Source organism: Strongylocentrotus purpuratus, unplaced genomic scaffold (genome assembly GCF_000002235.5).
Source record: "Strongylocentrotus purpuratus isolate Spur 01 unplaced genomic scaffold, Spur_5.0 spur5_scaffold_14, whole genome shotgun sequence".
Classification (NCBI taxonomy): domain Eukaryota; kingdom Metazoa; phylum Echinodermata; class Echinoidea; order Camarodonta; family Strongylocentrotidae; genus Strongylocentrotus; species Strongylocentrotus purpuratus.
In genome coordinates this window covers 30,684,645-30,704,665 of record NW_022145599.1, presented here as the reverse complement: position 1 = coordinate 30,704,665, position 20,021 = coordinate 30,684,645, and the positions used below count along the sequence as shown (strand labels likewise).

Genomic DNA, 20,021 nt, shown 5'->3' with positions numbered 1-20,021 from the left:
AATTTTCCCGGCCATGCAGAAAAAGTAAAGGGATTTTTAACTATAAATACAAATAATGTCTTGCTCTTTTTGGCGTTGCCATGCTACGAAACTGAAGTATAGATTTGTGTCGCAAGTTTGTATCATGAATTTGACTTTTGAAGTGTGTCGGTCACGCTGACTTGCAAGCAAGTTGTGTATAATTTAAACTATAAATTCAGTTCAGTAAAGTAATTCTTAAGAATTATGAATTCAAAACTAGATTTTGAAGTGGGGGACAAATATGCAACAGTGAATAAGAAAATGAACAAAAGAAGAAAAAAAATCAATCAAGGAAAACATTGACACAATCCTTGTATTTTGTAATTTATTGAAACATTGATTAAATAAAATGGAGGTAATAAAAACTAAAAAAAAGGTCATAAAAAGATGACGAAGACATGCATAAACTGATAAAGAAAAATTGTTGCATTAAATTTGATGGTTTTTATATTGTATAAGAATAAAGATGTGTACACTGTCACTGTGCTGGGTTTCTTCTGTGTGTGTGTGTGTGTGTTCATGTGTCACTGCAGCTGCCACTATAAATAAGTATACTTGTGTGTGAATGTTGAAGTCTGATAATCATAATGAACTTAAGAAGACAAAACCGTTAGAAATATGAATATGAGAATGCTGCTTGTACTGTATAAATTCTAACTGTGATCAGCGCTGTGCGTAGCTGTGACGCGACGTCGCTCAAAATCTTGCAGGTACATTTTTGTAGATGTGCGACGAGGTAAAAAAAAAATCGCCTTTACTTACAAAATTATTTGAATTTGTTTCGCTCTGAATTACCTTTAGTGATTGAACTTAATGTACATTGCATATAATTTGCTAAAAAAGAAGGATAACTTAAGTTAAGTTGATAAGTTCAATCACTAAAGGTAATTCAGAGCGAAACAAATTCAAATAATTTTGTAAGTAAAGGCTATGTTTTACCTCGTCGCACATCTAAAAAAATGTACCTGCAAGATTTCAAGCCACGCTGTGTCACAGCGCTGTGCTAGGCACAGTTATATAAATTCATGCTTGTAGAAAATAGTATGATGTGAACATGACATATTAAATTTTCCCCCCATTATTTTTTTGTTCATGTTAACAGATTTTAGCCATCATTGACAACGATAAATTCCTTGCTCACCATGCCTGGCCTTAGTAAACATGTGCCAAGAAAGTCTTGGCGAGATGACATGAAAGCAAAAGACCCAGCAAAATATGAAAAGACGTTGGTACACAGCAGAATTTAGAGCAGCTTGTATCGGATAGAAGCATACTCAAGTGACCAGATGGCTACCAAACGAAATTTGAGCGCTAAAGAGAGAGAAAACATTCCAAAACTGTTGGAAAGGAAAAAGCGACTCAATGAAGCCGCAAAACAAAGGATGCGAAAAATGAGGCAGAAGAGAAAGTTGAACGAGCAGAAAAAGGGGGAAAAAAAAGCAAAACATCAGACAAGGCAAATTAGAGAAAAACATGAGACACAGAAACAGGTTTGGAGAGACAGGAAAAAGGTACAGCGAGAGACAATGAGCAAAGAAGAACATGAAAGGATGTTGGCAAACAGACGTGCGAAGTATGCTGTGAAGAAACAAAGAGAACAGGTACAATTTGAGGAAGAATTGAAACTTAAAGCAGAGAAGGAGAAGTTAGAGCAAGAAAATAAGCGTTTGCAGGAGCTAGAAAGACAACTAAACCAGAAACAAGAAGAAATTGATAAGAAGAAACAAGAACTGGATGACCAAGGAAAAGATGTTCGTTCCAAGGAAGCAAGGAGAAAAAGTCTCCAACACAAAATAAAAGTTCAGAGGTTGGTTTAAAATACAATCACTCCAACAAAAATACCGCAGAATGCACAGGGTAACTAAGAACCCGGTTTCTCCGTTACATTGGGAGTTTTCAAATATAGTGGTAATGGGAATGTTTTGGTGATAGTGAAAATTATGTTAATGGTGGTAGTAGTCTTCTGGGGTAATCCATTGGATTATTTTAACATGGATATAATTATGTTTTTGTTTGATTTTATATTGTTTTTTCAGGCTAGAAATTTGTAGGACTTCACAGTGTAACAAAGAAACCATACACATGGTTTCCCGTTACACTGGGATTTTCTTCTCTTAATAGCTAATTTGACAAAACTGGTCTAAGATATGGATTGTTGAGTAAAATATTTATTAAGTATGTTGCAAATCATTATAATTCAGTAGCTTTACAAGATTTGAAATGTGTAATTCATAAAAGGAATGCCATTTTAAGTTTACATATTAAATTTTAACTCATTATGCGATTTTGTGAAAATAAAAAATCACGCTTTTGGGAGAAAGAAAAAAATTTCCATTTTTTTCTATCTAGTTTTAAAAAGTGGATCCAAGGGCAGTTTTAAAAATTGTGATTGAATGTATGAAATCTCTAGATAAATATCTATAAAATTAGTGCGAAGTGAAAATTTGGTTTCTCTGTTACATTGGGATTTTTTCGAGCGAGCTACAATACAAATGAGTGTAACCTAAGATACAGCTAAACCCATGATATGATTGTATTTTTTTTTTTTTTACTTGATTTGTTCTCACTATGACCGGAGTTTGAGCAACATGGCATGAATATGAAATGTTGACCTTAATGTCACACTATGGGCCCTCTATTTATAGAAAGAGCCATATACAGAAAAACAAACCATGCCACCAAAGCAGACCTTTCCACCAATCAAATTGAAATAACCTGTTCGGAGAAAAATAGCAGATGAGATATTTTGACTAATCAGATTTTTGTTTTGTTTTGCTTTTTTCCCTCATGTCTGCAGGTCAATGTTCCTGATGAACAGAAGACAGAAGCACTCAGGAGGCAGGAGGAGCATCTTCTAGGGGCCTAGAGAGAGAGGGATACTTAACGGACAGCCTGTCAAGGCTCAAAGGCAGTCACTAGAGAGCTTTCCATCAAGAAGCTAGGAAAAAATCCTGCTAATTCCAAGCCCATAGTGTTTCATTACAGTGTTGACTTTGCACAGAAAGTACATTATCCAGCTGACCCCCAAACAACCTTGCCCTGCGTGCTGTCCTTACTTCTAGGTAAATTCTCTGTGATGACAGTAAACGCCATGGGCTCGATTGTTTAAGGGAAAGAAGTTTTAGAATTATAGACGCTTGAATCTATTTGATTTGATTTTTGTCTACAAGATATTTTTCAATGTAGAAAAAGACAAAGCATACTTTGTTATATCCCATCTGGGAAGAGTTCCTTTGTTGCTTTTATTTGACAAATATTCAAACCAATAAATGTTCATTCATTAAAACAAAGATGATTTAAATCACTACTGCATGTTTTTTTCATTTCCTAAAAAAAACAAAACAAGCGAGTTTGTCTCCATCAAACGGTTACTTCGCATGGCTGAGCGTAAAATCATCCCTAAAAGCATGCAGCTAAACTCAGAGACAGTAGAAATAAAGGGGCTCTTAGCCGCAAAAATGCAAGCAGCATGGTCTCATTCGCTCACATAGCCAAAGAGCTTTCATTAGAATATACATGTAGAGCTAAATATTTTGCAATATCACATCGTATGGTCTGTTTTAGGCACTGAAACATCCTAACATGTCTGCAGAAGATCTATTTTGTTCCAACTAAGTTTAAAAACAGCAGAAATTTGCTTGTCCATTTAGATCTATTTCAACAGGTCTAGGCTTTGAGTAAGGGTAGCTGGTTTAGTAATCATATCATATCACATGGTCATACACAAACAAACTGTAATCATACATAGACGTTCAACACACAAACCAGAATCACACTAAATTAAACCTTTTCAGGACTTGTAACAGGTAGGTATAATCCACAGTTGGTGAAACTCTTCATCTCTTTGACATAACCAAATTTTCTGTAAAAGTATGTTTTTTTAAATAAACACTTTCAGTTAAATTATAGTAATGCTATAATGATATAATCATTTTTTCCCTCTTTTTTTTTTTTGGGGGGGGGGGACTTTTTTGAAGGAGTGGGGGTAATAGGGCCAGAATTTCTGCCCTCATGGGTGTATTCAATATCTCACAAGAATATTTTTGCCTCTCTGGATTTTACGACACATGTTCCAACAACAACTGCTCCAGCACAAATTATTTTTAAAACAAATTCAAAATTCTTGACCTCTATAACTGGTTCCATCACTTATGTAAAACCACCATGTAAAATCAAATTGCAGCGCAGGCCAACATCTAAATAATAAAACCTAAAACAAATATCAGATCACCACCCTCTAGCAGTCACACTAGGCCGAAGTCACACCCTACAAAACAATGCAAAAGTCTCTGCATATGATTAGGAAATGCAGACACAGACTCATCGACACAACTTCGCAACCATCAATCGTGGCCATGACACAAACAAGACAGCCAAACCTCTCTTGTGATCCTCATTCTGGAAATGATGCAAGGAGTGTCGATTGATGCTCTGCCGTGCTGTCATTGCTAATGTTCCCTGCAGACCTTGAATACTTGTGATCCTCATTCTTGAAGCGATGTGAAGAGTATCGATTGATGTTCTGCCCTGCTGCCGTTGCCAATGTTCTTTGCATAACTTGAATACTTGTGATCCTCATTCTTGAAGCGATGTGAGGAGTGACGATGGATGCACTGCCCTGCTGCCGTTGCCAATGTTCTCTGCATCCTTTGAATACTTGCACCCCTCTGTCAGCCAAATTTCAAGTTTAAATGTTCAAATAACCTGCTGTACTTTTTTTAAGAATAAAAGTGTTTGTGAAGCAGTTCTTGTGATGTGATGGGTGTCAATTTCTGCTATGAATCATTCTGTTTCTCAAGCACTGATAATAAAAACTGGTATCCCTCGGTTGAGCAACTTCACGTTCAGATGTGCCGATTTCTCACAAGGCTTGTTGCAAATAGTGGAGTGGAATACCCATGGGCAGCATAAATGTCTACTTTCAGTTCCTCAAGTGGATGTAGCTAACTCTCTCCTTGGGGCAACGTTGTTTTTGCAGCAATGTAGCTCTTCAAAATCATGATGTCCAGATAACTGTATTATGAAAGCAAAATGAACAAATGGAAAAAGGGGTAAATGTCACACTCAAAGCAAACATACGAAACATGAAACCTGCGAACTTGTTATTTTGTCATTCGTGAAACAAAAATTGGCAACACAGTGACGTATCTTGCAAGCTCCTCTCCAATTTGTTTGTTACTGAACCTTTCATGAACCTTCATTTTCATAGTTATTGATAAAAGGACAGATTTGTTTCATACAGTGGTTTAAAAAAACTAATATGCAATAATTACATTTAGGGTGACTGTATGATTAAAAATTGCCAATTTGTGTTGGATTGATCGCCCATTAAAAGGTTCATGACTTTCTAATTTTAATCAGTTTTTACTGAAATTTGCACTGACCTGTTTCATTCATTTCTCTGCTTCTATTTAAATCAACTTAATATCAGGGTGGACTTCCCTTTCACTCTTTCTAAGTCAAGCTACTTGATGTGGCTCCAACAGATTTGCTGAGTTAACTGTAATAATATTGAATGGCTTTTCTTTCTTTGGACACAAAGGGTATATCACACTTGCTTTGAAAATATTTCACTTGAATCCTACTCAAGGCCATTTAATATTGTATTTTGAAGAAGAAAATAATAATGAGCAGTGAGGTTGTGCCCTAAAAGATTTAATAAACTTACAACAAAGAGATGTGTGTGACAAGGATTAGCTGGAATATCCATGAGGACTACGCACCAGGGATCAGAGAGCTGTTGTATTGTATAGGCCAGCAGGAGATTCTGGACTCTGAATGATGCAGGAATGTCCAGGAGCGAGTGCTCATCTTTCAATCTCTTTAGAATTCTCGACTACAGAAATCTGTAGAAGGGCAAGGTAAAATGCATGGTTAAGTCTGTGGTTATCCACCCGGTGGTTGTCGACTATATTTGGTAAGACTTAAAAGCGAATACTCGAATATTCGGACGCCATGTTTTTTTTGTTGTTGAATATTTTGATTTTTTGATTTTTTTTTGCCACCACCATACCACGGGAGCAGTATTCCAGGTCCGTCTCCGAAAACTCATGCAATTTTACTTTGAATTGCAGTTGAAGGCGCGGCTTTAATAAATATAATAACAGTAAACAATGCTGTTTTAAAAACCAAAGATGGCAGAATAATCCATTTTCCTCCGAGTCCAAACAGAAATCCGGACATTTGGTCCAAGTTTCTAAGTGGTGAGTTTGACTTGATTGAGCTGGAAAACATTTTTACCGACGGTACCATGCCAGTGGCATGCGCTCTCCCTGGCACGGGTAAGCGTCGGCCTGGACAGTGCCAGGTGACCAGGAATTTTTTTATATTTGGTAAATTATTATATCTATATGGACCTGATAGATATAACGCACATGTCGCGCACGTGTGCTTAGTCCCATATACATCTTTCTGTGTACAGTGCTTGTAACTTTACCAAGACTGGGCCAAATTTCTTATCATTTTGATGATTCCAGATCCTTGCATTACAAATGCTTATATGCTAGATGATCAACCTTTTCTGATCGATTCCACGTTTCTTTCACAATGCGATCGCATGACCATAACTGGTCTTTATTAGGGTGTCTGAACGATTTTTCAATTTTCAATTTGGGATCGTTTTTCACCATTTTTGTTTGATATTTGAATAAAAAATGTAATCAGAATAATACATTTCAAATTTCAAGTCTCACCGATGTTTCTATCAAAAGATACAGCCCCTCCAAAACGCTGGTATATTCATATCATTTTTGTCAAAATCGACGAAAAAGACGTCCATGCAGAGTGATGGTGTTTTGCTAAATTCAGACAAACAGCTGTATCGCGCGATATGCAAGCGTATGCATATAGTACGCATGTTGCTAAGCCAATGCGCGACTTGCAGCTTGAGCCACGCTGTCTCTGCGATATGTGCCATTGACTAGTATGGGTGGCCGTTCGCACCATAGAACCCGGAAGTGAATACACGTTGTAGTCAATGGCAATATCGCGGAGACAACGTGCACGTTGTCTCCGCGATATTGCCATTGACAATAACGTGTATTCACTTCCGGGTTTGTTGCGCGAATGGCTAGCCATACTTTCATTCACTATAATGTGTAATTGAATTTGGGGTTTCGTTCGTACGCGGAGATGTTACGCAATGTAACCATGGTTTGGACTGAGCGGAGCGCACGCCTCCTAATTAGCTGATCCACCAAATAGCGGGAAGGGTATTTTTAAACTGTTATCAGTTGTGATCCCTGGGGGCTAGCGGAAATATAAGCACATAGAATTGTTCCTTAGGACTGGGACTACTTATCGATCGGAGCGTCATATCTCAAAAGTGAGAAACCTGAGAGTTAGCCAGGACACAATGTTTAAATTGCTGTTTTGACCAAGATATTTTTAGAATTTCGGGGGCTATGCCCCTTTGGAAATATTGGAATTCACCTGCTCTTTCATATGACACCTCATTTATTGAGTATCACCTTCAGGATCACAACAGATAAAGGTTTGAATCTCGATTTGAAAAAAAAAAAAATGACTTTTTTTGCATGGTCGCGCAATGCACGTAGACTGCATAGGGATGCGTGTAATCTCCACGGGAAGAATTTTAGCACACAACATCGGGTGCGCGATCAGACACCATATCTTTATCTTTAAGCATACCTGTGGATCTGTAATAAGAAACGCAAGACATCTCCATCTCCACATCATGATCAAGTCCCAGCTCAGCCAGCACCATGCCTTCCTTGAACCAGACAATGTCCTCCTGTGTCCCCCAAAGTATGGCAACAGCAGAGAGTGAGAGATCCAAGAGGTTTCTCATCTTGCCTTGTAGGATTCATCACTTTGCTCTGTGGGTGATGCAAAGATTATAGATCTATCAATGTTCCCATTTAAATTACACTGTCAATGTGAGTCAAAACCAGGAAAATCAGTGTTCACAAATTGATCATTCTTTGAAGCATGGCTAGTGAGAAATTGTGCGTAACTATTCTTTTTCCAGGAGCTTTTTCTACTTTGCCTTTGGGCAGAATCTGGAAGTGTACCAAATAAATAATACAGCGCTAGTTCAGAAGTCTATCCAAACTTTGACCTGTAACTCCCGTGTGGAGATACTAGGCCTGAGTCATGTCGGGATTTTCATAAACCGGGTCCCGACGGCCATGTACCGATCGGGACCCGGTGTCCCGAAATCAGCTCGCAGGATTTGTCACTTGCCTCTATAAAAAGCGCATATCATCAGTATGTCCCTTAAAAGTGACCTTTTTTATCAATCAAATAAATCACACATGCATACCTCGGCTCAGATCGGTATATTCTTCCATTTGACATTATTTTCATCCATGATTGGCGATGTTTAGTGCCATTTTCGTGCCTCTAAAAGTTAAAAAACTGGGGCAGAAATAAAAAGACAACATTCGAGCCGCCATTTTGATTTATGCAGGTTGAATAAATCTGGTCAAAAAATATGAATGTTAGAATAATAAAACGGCTTTCTAAAAATTTCTTCTGTACAATATACCGATCATATAATATTTTAAAGACAAAATAAATATTTATCTCTTATTTTAAACATCGCATGCTTTTTTTTAAAAGCTGAAAATTACTTGGTAATCAAGAGTTTCGATACGGATAGCTGTTGCAAGGCAAGTTCAGACTAGTCTCGGGAAAATGCGCAGTGCTCCTCGTAATTAGCTGTAATGCGTGCCAGAACGAACCCAAACAAAGACGTGATCGTAACGAGACAAAAATCATTAAAAACTTCGAGAGCACAATTGGAAAGACAACTACTGCTCAAAATTACCATAATCAGATAGATAACTTGGACAAAGAATTCAATAATCGCCCAAGAAATGCCACAGAAATTGTGATAATCGAGGAGTAACTGGGTACATTTTTATCGCAAGGGGCCTGCTGCAAATACTTGAATCCTTTGTTATACTGCTTTTTACCGTAGAGGGCGGTATTTGCCTCGTGTTCAATTTAAACACGTGTAATTCGGAATTTGCAGCTGGCCCTTCCGATAATGATTGTACCTATAGTAACTCCTTAAATATCACTATTTATGTGGCTTTTCTTGGACAACTATTGTTTTTTTCCTCCAAGTTATGTATCTGCTTACGATAATTTTGAGTAGTTGTCTTTCCAATTGTGCTCTCGTAGTTTTTAATGATTTTTTTTTTCTCGTTACGATCACGTCTTTGTTTGGGTTCGTTCTGGCACGCATTATAGCTAATTACGAGGAGCACTGCGCATTTTTCCGAGACTAGTCTGAACTTGCCTTGCAACAGCTATCCGCATCGAAACTTCTTGTGATTACCAAGTAATTTTTAGCTTTTAAAAGAAGCATGCGGTGTTCAAAATCAAAGAAAAAAATATCTATTTTGTCTTTTAAAAATTATTCGATCGGTATGTTGTAAAGAAGTACTTTTTAGAAAGCCGTTTTATTATTAAAACATTAATGTTTCTTTCAACCTGATTATTAATCCTGCCGAGAGACCCGGCCAGTACAGTAGCTAGCTAGCAGCTGGCAACAACAACCCCATGGGGCGAACTGCCTTGCAACCCATATTTATATCAGCAGTTCGGATTGATTCAGGATGAGCTAGAATATGATTGGTAACAATTAAATACTTAAGTTTTAAGGTGGATTGATTTTAGTGGTGTGCAAAACTGCAATTTCTTACATATTTCGTTATTTTTTTCGGAGCGTCGGTTCTCAAAAAACGAAACCGGGACCCGACGGCAACGGTCGGGTCCCGGTGTGATCGACCGTACCGACTCAAGCCTAGGAGATACGTACTAAAACATACCCCAAATAGGGTGTCTGATCGCACACCCGATGTTGTGTGCTAAAATTCTTCCCATAGAGATTACACGCATCCCTATGCAGCCTACGTGCATTGCGCGACCATGCAAAAAAAGTCAATTTTTTTTTTTCAAATCGAGATTCAAACCTTTATCAGTTGTGATCCTGAAGGTGATAATCAATGAATGAGGTGTCATATGAAAGAGCAGGTGAATTCCAATATTTCCAAAGGGGCGTAGCCCCCGAAATTCTAAAAATATCTTGGTCAAAACAGCAATTTAAACATTGTGTCCTGGCTAACTCTGAGGTTTGTCACTTTTGAGATATGACGCCCCGATCGATAAGTAGTCCCAGTCCTAAGGAACAATTCTATGTGATTATATTTTCGCTAGCCCCCAGGGATCACAACTGATAACAGTTTAAAAATACCCTTCTCGCTATTTGGTGGATCAGCTAATTAGGAGGCGTGCGCTCCGCTCAGTCCAAACCATGGTTACATCGCGTAACATCTCCGCGCACGAACGAAACCCCAAATTATAGTGACTGAAATTATGGTTGGCAATTCCCTCGATAAACCCGGAAGTGAATACACGTTATAGTCAATGGCAATATCGCGGAGACAACGTGCGTTGTCTCCGCGATATTGCCATTGACTATAACGTGCATTCACTTCCGGGTTTATTGTGCGACGAACGCCAACCATACTAGTCAATCGCACATGTCGCGGAGACAGCGTAGCTCAAGCTGCAAGTCGCGGATTGGCTTAGCAGCATGCGTACGATATGCATACGCTTGCATATCGCGCGATACAGCTGTTTGGCTAAATTTAGCAAAACAACATCACTCTGCGTGGACGTCTTTTTCGTCGATTTTGACCAAAATGATATGAATATACCAGCGTGTTGGAGGGGCTGTAACTTTTGATAGAAACATCGGTGAGACTTGAAATTTGAAATGTATTATTCTGATAACATTTTTTATTCAAATATCAAACAAAAATGGTGAAAAACGATCCCAAATTGAAAATTGAAAAATCGTTCAGACACCCTACCCCAAATGAAGTAAATATTCATCAAATCCAAATGTCCAAACAAAGGTCATGATTTAAAAGTCGGTCGGGTGCAGGCACGCGCGTGTGTTAAGTTAGTGACTGTATTAATCTTAGTTTACGGTCACTTACTGAACACACACACGCGCCCGCATCCCACCGTCCGTATGCAATTGTATTGTGCTGCAGTTTGTCTAACTCCGGGAAGCTCCAACACCGGCGCGCAGCGTCGGAGCTTCGGTCAAACTGTCATGGTGGCTTCGAAAAAAAAAAATGGGGCGACGTTATCGTTAAAATCTGCAAAGGGAGTACTTACAATTTTTACATCATAGGGTGCACGACTTCTCAGGGCATAACAATGATCACTTGAATTCATAATTTGAAGAAGTCTTCGATGGGAAAAAAGGGTTTTTCAGAGCACTACCCAAACGACTATTCCATGTTGCAGCGTCGATTCAAAATGGCGAAGAGACTGTACGCATGCTCGGCAGAGCCGCAGAAAGTATGAATATTCATGCTATCGAGTGCCGATCGCTCGAAATCGCTGAATATGCACGAGGTTGAGAAGGACTCTGTTTGTTCGAGTCGTGCATATTCAGCAATTTCGAGCGATCGGCACTCGATAGCATGAATATTCATACTTTCTGCGGCTCTGCCGAGCATGCGTACAGTCTCTTCGCCATTTTGAATCGACGCTGCAACATGGAATAGTCGTTTGGGTAGTGCTCTGAAAAACCCTTTTTTCCCATCGAAGACTTCTTCAAATTATGAATTCAAGTGATCATTGTTATGCCCTGAGAAGTCGTGCACCCTATGATGTAAAAATTGTAAGTACTCCCTTTGCAGATTTTAACGATAACGTCACCCCATTTTTTTTTTCGAAGCCACCACGACAGTTTGACCGAAGCTCCGACGCTGCGCGCCGGTGTTGGAGCTTCCCGGAGTTACAGTTTGTCTTGAATCCTGTAAGAAAGTGCATATTATAAGTCATCATTTTTAGGAAAAATAATCCGAAACAGATAAAATAATTAACGTGAAACATGTAACAAACACATCAACTTTTAAATCATGACTTAATTTGAACATTTGATGAATATTTACTTCCTTTTGGCATGTTTGGGTATGTTTTAGTAGGGTATCTTTAAGACTTTACTTTAGGCCGGAGTTACGGGTCAAATTTTGGATAGACTTCTGAACTAGAGCCAATATTAATAGACTACAAATGTTTATGTTTGTAGTAGGGGTCTAAATACCTTGTTATCACCACAACACAAGGCTGAATCAACATCAGAGCACAGCATGTACAGGCGCGCACATGCACACACAAGTACAGCAGCATCCGGGCTTCATTTCCTCTCTCGAGCTCTCCGAACATGTGCTCGCTTGGTTTTCCTCATCATCGCGAAGGAGGAAAGACCGTCGGGAGGGCGGCTGGCCTGGGACGGGTCCGTGTTAGCCCGACTCCATAGAGACGCTGCACAGAGCCGATATGAAAGCAGGGCTCTCAGACTCAGAGCACGAACCATTTAAAATAACGATGCTGTTTTACTGCCCAGCATATCACCATTGCTGTTTGAATGCATGGCTTGTTACAGATTGAGTGACGTACGTCGTCACTTTACGACTTTTTGAAATAGCTCATTTAATTATTTCATCCAGCGCGCTTCTTCCATTTTGAATACCCAGAGACGTAGGCGACTACGAAGCGCCGTTTGTAGAAATATTATTTACCCCAACATTTATGTATTTAATTCATTATTTACCTTACAGTAATTATTGTCAAATAATTATTTATATATAATGCAATTAATATTTTATAAGTATTTCATAAATAATAATTTCACGATATTCATTATATATGAATACGGTAATGATTTCATGTTATCCATTATTTACAAATAATAATGTCCACATAATTTTTTTTAAATAAGATAAGATATAGATAGGACATTTATTCGTCCCCAGTTTCTTTCAAATGTCACATATAGCATAACATTAGATCAATTCACATTTACAATGCAAAAAAAAAATTATGGCAATGGTAAAAACAAAGAGAACTAAAAGAAAGACGAGGAGACCCTAGTAAAAGCAGAGCTTGTAAGTTTTAGGGGACCCTGTGGACCAAATAATTGGTTGGTACATATACTAGCAACAAGATAAGCATGATGGGAGTACATATTTGTGACTATCTAAGAAAACATTAGGAAAAGGGTGGTATAAGGAACAAGAAGTGTATACACACAACATCAACAACAAACAAAAAATCGAGAGACGGGAGAAAAGAGAAAATATGAGAAATAAGAAATAATAATAGAAATAATCTCCCTTTTTAAAAACGGGTACGACTTTTTGCAATTTTCATGTTTTCAGGGACTATTCCATTTCACATCGATGAATTAAAAACATGAATAAGGGGTTGAATAATCCCTAAGATAACCTGTTTAATTATGTCATTAAGCAACTCTTCCCTAACTACTGGGAAAAGGAATAAGCTTTTCTTGTTAGATTCTTTAAGGAAATTGTTAACAGATTTTTGACAGATTAGGACAAATAGACCTACTGCAAAAAAATTTCCACAATAATATTCTTATTTTCCACTAAACGACCATCAATTTCAATATTCTTTACATCAGAATTTTTTTCTTTGACTTGAACACATTTTTTATCACTTTCCAAGTCCCCCTGATATCGTTTGAAGTTGCTTGAAACTGAGCAAAATAATGTTTACTTGTTGCACGCAAGACTGAAGTAAGGATGTTTTTATAATCAACATATCGCAATAAATGATTTGCTTCAATGATTGGATTTGTGTACAGTTTACATTTACATTTAATACTTGCTTGAAGAAATGTATTTTATAGTGTAGGTTACAATGTATAAATAATAGAAACACAAACAGTATTATTTATAAATAAATGTTCAGCGTACTAGTATTCTCGGCCAGGGTCTGCTCGCCATAAGGATTGACCGCTATTCATGATGATGATGATGATGATTCACAGCATTTGTATTCATAACGTGTAACTTCCAATACCTGAAGGACCACTAATCATAAAACAAAAAATGGGTCACTATTCATAAAGAAATATTTCATATTCATATATATATAATTCATATTGCTGGCCATTACTCATAAAAGGACCGCTTCATAATACAAAATTGGGGATGCTATTCATAAACATGAAAAAGGGGGTACTATTCATAATTACATTGGGGGTCATAAGTACCGCTATTCATAATACAAAATGAGAGTCTCTATTCATAATACGAGAAGAGGGTTTCTATTCATCCCTTTCTATTCTTCCCTCCCTTTCTCTTCTTCCCTCCCTTTCTCTTCTTCCCTCCCTTTCACTTCTTCCCTCCCTTTCTCTTCTTCCCACCCTTTCTCTTCTTCCCTCCCTTTCTCTTCTTCCCACCCTTTCTGTTCTTCCCCCTTTCTCTTCCTCCCTCCCTTTCTCTTTTTCCCTCCCTTTCTCTTCTTCCCACCCTTTCTCTTCTTCCCTCCCTTTCTCTTCTTCCCTCCCTTTCTCTTCTTCCCACCCTTTCTCTTCTTCCCACCCTTTCTCTTCTTCCCTCCCTTTCTCTTCTTCCCTGCCTTTCTCTTCTTCCCACCCTTTCTCTTCTTCCCTCCCTTTCTCTTCTTCCCTCCCTTTCTCTTCTTCCCTCCCTTTCTCTTCTTCCCCCTTTCTCTTCCTCCCTCCCTTTCTCTTCTTCCCTCCCTTTCTCTTCTTCCCTCCCTTTCACTTCTTCCCTCCCTTTCTGTTCTTCCCCCTTTCTCTTCCTCCCTCCCTTTCTCTTCTTCCCTCCCTTTCTCTTCTTCCCTCCCTCTCTCTTCTTCCCTCCCTTTCTCTTCTTCCCTCCCTCTCTCTTCTTCCCTCCCTTTCTCTTCTTCCCACCCTTTCTGTTCTTCCCCCTTTCTCTTCCTCCCTCCCTTTCTCTTTTTCCCTCCCTTTCTCTTCTTCCCTCCCTTTTCTTGTTCCCACCTTTCTCTTCTTCCCACCCTTTCTCTTCTTCCCACTCTTTCTCTTCTTCCCTCCCTTTCTCTTCTTCCCTCCCTTTTCTTCTTCCCACTTTTCTCTTCTTCTCACTCTTTCTCTTCTTCCCTCCCTTTCTCTTCTTCCCTCCCTTTCACTTCTTCCCTCCCTTTTTCTTCTTCCCCCCCTTTTTCTTCTTCCCACCCTTTCTCTTCTTCCCTCCCTTTCTCTTCTTCCCTCCCTTTCTCTTCTTCCCTCCCTTTCTCTTCTTCCCTCCCTTTCTCTTCTTCCCTCCCTCTCTCTTCTTCCCTCCCTTTCTCTTCTTCCCTCCCTCTCTCTTCTTCCCTCCCTTTCTCTTCTTCCCACCCTTTCTGTTCTTCCCCCTTTCTCTTCCTCCCTCCCTTTCTCTTTTTCCCTCCCTTTCTCTTCTTCCCTCCCTTTTCTTGTTCCCACCTTTCTCTTCTTCCCACCCTTTCTCTTCTTCCCACTCTTTCTCTTCTTCCCTCCCTTTCTCTTCTTCCCTCCCTTTTCTTCTTCCCACTTTTCTCTTCTTCTCACTCTTTCTCTTCTTCCCTCCCTTTCTCTTCTTCCCTCCCTTTCACTTCTTCCCTCCCTTTTTCTTCTTCCCCCCCTTTTTCTTCTTCCCACCCTTTCTCTTCTTCCCTCCCTTTCTCTTCTTCCCTCCCTTTCTCTTCTTCCCTCCCTTTCTCTTCTTCCCTCCCTTTTTCTTCTTCCCACTCTTTCTCTTCTTCCCTCCCTTTCTCTTCTTCCCTCCCTTTCACTTCTTCCCTCCCTTTCTCTTCTTCCCTCCCTTTCTCTTCATCCCACTCTTTCTCTTCTTCCCTCCTTTTCTCTTCTTCCCTCCCTCTCTCTTCTTCCCCCCTTTCTCTTCTTCCCACCCTTTCTCTTCATCATTCATATACCTCACCAATTAATATAAGTAAGCATATGTATTTAAAAACAAAACAAAAACAAAACACACATAAACATACAGGATATTCTGTAATTTATCAAAATAGAATTTATTGAAATAAATTGCCAACCTACAACTTGGGAGGCTTTGGAAACAAATCATCTTTTAGTTCCAGTATTACCAATCATTTCTTTAGAATACATCAATGTTTATACATGTATTGTATTGTATTGTATCTAACTTCATTGATGTTCATCAACTAGCTGTTTATATAAACATATAAATCAATTTACAATGTAACAAATCAATATTCTTTTTGTAAGCATCTATATTATATAAATCAATTTACAATGCAGTGTATATATAACAAAACAGAAGGAAAATTATATACGGCAGAAAAACTCTATTTTCTTCTTGTAATAACATGACGACACATAATGCATACAATGAATAGTAAAACGTACCTTAATACATCCGAAGATCATTATTTTTGTCACATTTCATACATGATTGCATAGACTTTAAAGAAAATCAACCTCAAGCAATTTCAACAGTTTGCCCATCACCACTTAAAATGTGGGACTATTCCAATAATATATGTTATCTGAACATGATTGTTGTAGGAAATACAGTAGGGAATTGAAACTTCTCAGCAGTAGATTTTTGACATTTTAGGTGCAAGTATACAATTTAATATATTCATTGTTCAGGGGTGATAGTGAGCACTAAAAAAGTTTTTTTTTCTTTCTTCCCTCAACCACTCCCCCTCTGTGTCACTATGTCACATAATCAGTACCAACTGTACATGTAATGAAAAGCAAGTTTACACACACATAAATACATGAATACACTTTAACAAAAACACATAACACCTATAGGATTGCAGAAGGTATACATACACATTACAAATTCAAGAATTTTATAACTCACTATCTAAAATGGTTGTCTTTCATATTCATAACACTATATTTCACCCCTATAATTTTTTTATAGGATTTATGCACCGACACAGATTTTGAAAAAATTATTTAAAAAAAAATTGAGTTCATTCAGTTCATTTCAAATCACTGAGCAGGTATACAACAGAAAAGAAGAAAAAAATATGCAAAATTAATAAGACCAAAACACATGTAATATCATTGTTGACAGTTAAAAAGATCTTAAATATTGGGGGGGGGGGGAATCAACACTATCAAGATATACTAGAACTACAAACAAAGTGCAGGTTTTTAATAAAGATTGGTAACAATCAGTCCAAAATATTTTGTGCATTTCATGAACTACTGCATACACTTTTTAACTGTTAGTGATTTTGAATGGAGCACATCATTCTTAGATGAATAATTACATTTTTATTTTCTATTAAAAAAGGAGGCAATATATTTTCTCATACAATTAAAGTAGAAATATATATGATTTTAAAAACTATATCTTAATAATAGAACCACACCTTTAACAAAATGTAACACAGCGAACAAAAATGTAACAGTTTTACCACCATAAGAATTACGGACAATACAAATTATTATACATTTTTTACTTCATTAATCGATTCCAATGCTGAAACATATTGGTCAGGAATTTAAAAACAAACACAGAAAACATAAATACGTGATTACCAAACTATTATTAAAAAAGAAAACTATAAAACCAGAAACTTATGCGCTCATTGAATCTTTGCAAATTTCCCTAGTGGTTGTGAAATTGGCAAAAGCTTCTTACTGATAAAATGTCAGACGCTTTAATATAGTTTTTGCAATAGTTTCACGCCTCCAAGTTTCTGGTTTAACAGTAGAAAGATTTATATCAATCAACAAAACAAAAAAATCTCACATCCTTTCTATACATGATATTTGATAATTTTTGTTACATACCACACCAGTGCACATACACCCACACACACACACACTCATCCACACAAACAAATCTCACATCCCCCACACATGCACAGCACACCCTCCAGAAACATTCTACCCACAAAATGTGATACTTTCCCCTATAGGCAATTATCACATATTTCCTATGGGGTTCATTAAAATAGGTCTAAAATGGACAAGCAAACTTTTTTTTTTATTAAAAAAAGAAGAGGGGAAAGAAGACATATGAAGTATCCAAAAACACTCAAATCCAAATATTTCATTCTTTCAATCTAATCAAATTATGCTCATCTTTCCTGATAGCAGACTTTCATAAAAACATCAACTCTTCGACCGTGAACCATCTTCGACAGACATAAATACCACATGATTTTTATGTGTTATTTTAACAAATTTTTGATCAGAGTATGTAGTTTTTCTTATAAATAGAACCTTCAGAAACATCCACCCCAATTGACTGCTACCTGAAATTTGTATCAAATGAAACATTTGAAAGAGTTGCTGAAGAAACGAACCGATACACATCCTCCTATCTAAGAGAAAATGGTCTAGGACAACTGCAGGTTAGTATCAAATAAATAGATAATAGATCTAAATGAATGATCATGTTCTTCCCCCTTTCTCTTCCTCCCTCCCTTTCTCTTTTTCCCTCCCTTTCTCTTCTTGATCATGTCAGAGAGGATGTATTTTTTTGCCTTGTTGATGTATGTGATTTTTTTAAATGGGAGTAACTGGGCCCCTCCCCTGTATCCGCCACTGGGGGGGGGGGGGGGACGCAATTTTGCAGTGTGCATAATACAAGGAAGGCACGTTAGCTAGCTATTGCGTGCATAAAATGCTGGAGATCGAGATCGGTTAACTGGCCTCTTTAGAGTTCAAGTTGAACTTCAACATCAAGTCAAAATGCAGAAGTCCAAAAAAGCTAAGGTAGGCAACTTTACTGTATTTGAAATTAAAAAATTCGACCAACCAATTAAATAGAGAGAAACAACGGTTTAAAAATGAATGTTATAAATTAAATTCACCGGACAATGTGAATCAGTGTAACATTATTTTGAAAAAGTGTGATGATTTATTAATTTTCCTGTCATTTCATTTTAGATCGTCAAATTCTTCCGCTGATCACCTGCAAAGGATCAAAGGTCATGAAAAACGCAGCAAACAAGCATGGGGGTATTGGCAGTATTCAACAATGGTAAACACAAACTTCAGGAGCTGTCACGCACAAGATGGGTACAACGGCATGAAGCGTTCGATACCTTTATTTCCATGTACGCAACTAACATGGAGACCCTTTCAGATATGTCAGATCAACCTAATACAAGGAAGACAGGAATGGCATCAGCTTTCTCGTTACTTCGAGTAATGATGGGATTTGACTATCTGTTAACCCTGGTAGCTACAAACCAGTGTCTGGCACATATCACAAGCCTTACTCGTATCATTCAAGCTAGATCTTCTTCTTTTTTTTAGGGGGGGGGGGTAGTAATGTTCTCTCTTTCTTTTCCAGGAGAACTGATCATCTTCTGGCCATTATGCATGCTAATGGGAGTCGTTGGAAAACCTGTCGCTGAACTCTACTAGTCCACTAGGAAGTGCATAGTCACACCATTCTTTTCCCAGGCCATGACACGAGATCGCTCTCAACTTATCCTCCGCTTTCTGCATTTCAACAACAATGATAACATCAAGCGACGTGCCTAACCCAAACTATGATCGCTGTTCAATCTAAGGCCCTACTACGACGCAGTTACCACAGCATTTCACACAGACTTCACACCTTGGCGGTCCATAGCTATAGATGAAGCCCTAATCCGATTCTACGGGTGTTTCAGTTTCAAAAACATACAATCTGCAAAAACAGCCAAATATGGTATGAAAGCCTACAAACTATGCGACCCTTAGAATACACGTGGAAGTTCATGCTATATACCAGTAGAACCCAGTATAGCATTGTTGAACTGGTTTTATCAATGATGGTTGGACTCCTTGACAAAGGGTACCGTTTATTTATGGACAATTGGTATTCCAGTCCTACGTTGTATACTGCACTTTTCAAGCATAAGACGATCGAATGGCACCGTTCGGAAGAATCGTGTGGATATGCCAAAAGATCTCAAACCAAATAGAAAGTTGCATCAAGGGGAGGCTATCTTTCACAGGACCAAAGAACTTCTGTCTATGCTATGGAGTGATAAGAGAGATGTTACCATGATAAGCACTATGCATGCAAATAACTTTGGCGAATCCTGCAAGAAAGACCCTGTTACAGGCATGAATGTTCAGAAACCTGACATTGTACTAGATTACAACATGTACATGGGGGTGGTGTAGATCTCACTGAGTTTCACACTAACAAATATACATAGATATAGATATGCGTAAATCACGG

At 38.1% G+C, this 20,021-nt stretch overlaps 1 long non-coding RNA gene across 1 annotated transcript; it reads right to left on the bottom strand.

The window, feature by feature from the left end:
- Positions 1-2,572: 2,572 nt before the first annotated feature.
- Positions 2,573-13,125, bottom strand: LOC105438317. Its single transcript, XR_004064025.1, has 4 exons — positions 12,119-13,125; positions 7,672-7,859; positions 5,690-5,867; positions 2,573-5,034 (listed from the first exon to the last, which is right to left on the bottom strand). It is a non-coding gene; the product is annotated as an uncharacterized LOC105438317 (long non-coding RNA).
- Between the last annotated feature and the right edge of the window lie 6,896 nt (positions 13,126-20,021).